The 4,043-nt window shown below is 40.1% G+C and overlaps 1 non-coding gene across 1 annotated transcript; it reads right to left on the bottom strand.

The window, feature by feature from the left end:
- Positions 1–293: 293 nt before the first annotated feature.
- On the bottom strand, positions 294–377 carry TRNAM-CAU (transfer RNA methionine (anticodon CAU)). The gene is given in 2 exon segments: positions 294–329; positions 340–377. It is a non-coding gene; the product is annotated as a tRNA-Met (tRNA).
- Between the last annotated feature and the right edge of the window lie 3,666 nt (positions 378–4,043).

Raw genomic sequence — 4,043 nt, 5'->3', positions numbered from 1 at the left:
TTCTCTAATTTAGGGGTTTTTGTCCTTAAATTAAAATTAAGGTGCAATAGTGCAGGAGAGGGCGACAAGGAAGGTGAGAGAGGCCCACTGAGATGATGGGCCTCGATCCTTGCACTCTTTCTTCTATGTGGTTGATGATGGGACCATGCCATTGTGCTCGCATATTGCGAGCAGCGTAAAAAGCCAGTATCGCTTGTGTGATATAATAGCAGGCAACAACAAAATAAACGCGATGAGGTCGTTTTCCAAAAAAAAAAAAAAACTTGTCCGAAATAAATGTAAAAACTTCTATTTGGGGTGAGAGAGGCTCGAACTCTCGACCTCAGGATACCTCAGAGCTATGAGACCTACGCGCTAGCCAACTGCGCCACCACCCCTCCGATAACATAGATATGCTCAATTAAAATTAGGTGGCTTTTACGCGCTGCTTCTTGTGTTTCTCTCTCTGCGGTCCGATCAAAAGCCATAAGCATCTTCCGGACGGAAATCCATGCGGAAATGCAATTCCGGCATTGTAATTCTATTTTCCCGGTACAGAGTACGTGGCGGCTTTTTAAATAGCCCACGTTGCATCATCTAGGGTGGATTAAAATTTTAGCCAATGATGACTAACTCAGCCAAAGATAGGCAATCCTCTGCCACCATTCAACCCCAACTTATAAACACTGATAGATTAAAGTTTGAGAGGCTGATAGACCTTCGACACAGGGTGTGCGAATCTCAAAGCAGTCAGCTGCGACGCATCCAAGAGTATGGGGGGAGTATGTCTTCCTAAAAGCTCGAGATATATACTCGAGCCCTATGCATTCCCAAAACCTCAACGTTGAGTGCCCCCCTTGAACATTTAACCTTGCAAACGGAACCCATGGAAGCCTTAGTTCCTTGAACCATACTTTAGCCCCTCCAAGAAGTGGACTTCACCCTCAACAACTCCAAAGTCTTACACCATAATCATACCAACAATAGTGGTGTAACATCCAAGTGAAGGATCCCAAAGAGACCCATGGAGGCAATTCAACCACAACCAAGAAGAAGGCAAGGCCAAAGTGTAGAAGCATATGACCATGGCATTGATTCCAACCTACCACTCAAATGTAACATCTTGCTCTAGGTACAAGGTTATTATGAAAGAAACACCTTACTTGGGCTACTCAAGGCTGTTATGAGAACCTTGCTCTAAAAATAAGTTAAACACAAAAAACTTCCACCAAAAATGTAAAGTATTGGATGCTCCTCATGTTTCCTTCTTTCCGTTAAAGGTAGACCAACCTAGGTAGATCTTATCTTCTCACTAACACTTAGTGATCCTAGGACACTAGGTACTACTAATTCTTGGTCTTAGTTTCTCTCCTCTTATCTATCAGGCTTTTCGAAATACTCGTACCCTTTGCATTACTTGTTTCTTTTTTCACTCTTGCCTTTCCTTGTTACATTTTACAAAAGCATTCCTTGCGTTGTATACATGACTACCAAACCACCTATAGCACATTAGGGAAAATTTGGGCTCCAAATGGACCCTTGTAGAACCCATTAAAATAATATAAGGCCAACCAATGAGAGTGCTTGGATTCTAGATCCATGTAACACGGATCTTTTTTGTTAGAGTGGTCCCCACGATTTCAAGCTCAAAAAAGTCAAAAATATATTGGCATAAAAGTCAAAAATAGAAGAATGTCAGGCTTGAATACCAACCACCAAAATATATGTCACAAGGAATATCACGCAAAGAGGCGAGACTGATTGAAAGCTAGTTTGATTAAAGACTTTCTCCATAATTTGAACTTAGTTCTCTTTGTTTCTTGCCTCTCTTACAACGTCACTTATTTCTGCCATATCTGCTGCATCTCTTCTTTTTCTTCTCTCGGCCTCTGTATCTTAATAGTCTGGTAAACTTCGTTAAGGTATGTTTTCTAATCATGATTTCTTTATGATTTTACTTTGTTTGTTATGTTCGTTAACCTTCTTGACCATGATGTCATTTGTGAGAACTTACTTACAGGATTATTTATCAACTCGACTACAAGGAAAACGGAGTGCAAGGTTCACAACATTTCTTTAAAGTTTTATTTTTGTTATTTAGATTGTGGAGCCCAATGAAATGGTAATAATGTTCTGTTTTCAATATTAAGTCATAATAGGCTATAACTTACATACATTACTTTTGTTTTCTACATATAGGTAATGAAAGGAACATTTCATGTAAAGACATTACCATAAAGCAAGTTTTCTTGGTGCTACCAACTATATCATAAAGATCATCATTACAACATGGAAATACAAAACTGCTTTGTTAACATTCGGCATGACAAAATTTTGTACATGTCAAGAGTAGTTAATATAAAGATCAATGCCTTCTTACATTGTCAATTATATTGAATTTACACTTTGTATCAAAGGTGAATGGGCTAATTATGAATATTATCGTTGGGTAGGGGAAGCCTGCATAACTCTGTCATTGACCTCCTTGTGCATTCTAAACAACACATCAATCTCCTCCACGTCGAAAGGGAAGTATTGAGGAGTGTTTCGCACCAGAATCCTCACAATGAAAGAGGGGGCCAAATACCTCAAAGCTTCAACATTAGAATCATGCAATTCTTGAAAGGCAGCTTCTCTCCTCACCCTTTCAATACTTTCCCTATCAGCCTCCCTATTTTTGGCTTTATTATTGGTCTTTTGTACGTTGTGCCACATGTCACGCGAATGATTGACCTTTGTCTCTTCAGTGACAATAACTCTTTCCCTCAAGGGGGGATCTCTAGGATACCTTTCATCTTTGTGTCATTGAAGTTCACTAGCTCTAGGGTCTTGTCATATCTGAACCTAAGAAGCTGTAGGGAGTACATGTCCTTTGACATCACTATTACTCTATATGCATGGGCAACTAGAATGTAGCTGTCCTCAAAATGCTCAATGAGCCGATCCTCAGCAGCCTCATGTAAGAAGCCCAGTGTTGAGCCCTGCCAATGTATACCATATGGTTCCTTTCGCAAATGGATCTGATAAGGAACTGGAATGGGATCTTAGAAATTATGCATTGCATGTGCTTTTACACCTTTCGTAAAACGGACCTATGTACCTTTGAGTCCTCATCATTGACTGAAGGCTGGATATATTATTTCCCAGTGCAGCTTTTTGACCTATTTTTAGAATCCTTCAACGAGGAGGCCCTCACAGTCCACTTTGTCCGTGCCATATATAATGAAATCAGACAGATGACTCAAACCACTAACCAGGAAAAATTTTGGATAAAAATCACTACAATGCGATATGCAGACAACCAACACATTCAAACCCATACATCGCGTTGTACTACATTCACAATCAAAGAAACTCCAACATGCAAAATAGACTCAAACGACAAACAAAGAAGAAAATTTAGATTAAATTCACTACAACGCAATAGGAAGACTTCCAACACATTGAACCCCCCATATCGCATTGTATTTTATTCACAACGATGAAGGAAACTCCAACACATAAAATCAGCTTAAATGACCAATAAAGATAAATTCTAAACAGCATTAAGAAAGCGAACAACATCAAGGCAAACACAGTCACGATTGAAAGCAATAGAGAGAGGCGAACATTGTCACGGTTGCAAAAGAAGCATCCAATGTTCACACAACAAAAGAGCCGACAGCACCTAGTAGAGAGAGATGGAGTGAGGAAGCGCAGCAATCACCAAAACATGAAGAAGCGACTGGCAGACCTTAGTTTATAGAAAATCAAGTGTAGAAAGAGAGATTACAGAATGCTCTGAGATGATTGTAGGTGGAGCTGCTGAGAAAGATCTCCTGTGACTCCATATAATGAGGTCAAAGTCGTTACTAAAACAGGCAAGTCTAGAATGCAACGGCAAGCATAGCTGGTATAGCCGGAGAGAGCCAAGTTTCGTGGGAAGTAGCTAGCACTGCTAGAGCACAGATGGATTGTAGAGGAGTATAGCAGCCGCCGCAGATCTCTTCACAACCACACCTTCGTGTGATAGAGATAGTGTGATAGCAGTCGTGTTTTCTTCTTGGGATATGTTAGGGTGCTTT

The sequence above is a fragment of the Cibotium barometz genome, chromosome 9, assembly GCF_041138505.1.
Source record: "Cibotium barometz isolate CiBa-2024 chromosome 9, ASM4113850v1, whole genome shotgun sequence".
NCBI classification, from domain to species: domain Eukaryota; kingdom Viridiplantae; phylum Streptophyta; class Polypodiopsida; order Cyatheales; family Cibotiaceae; genus Cibotium; species Cibotium barometz.
The sequence above is the reverse complement of the archived record's forward strand: the minus strand, read 5'-3'. Positions and strand labels throughout refer to the sequence as shown.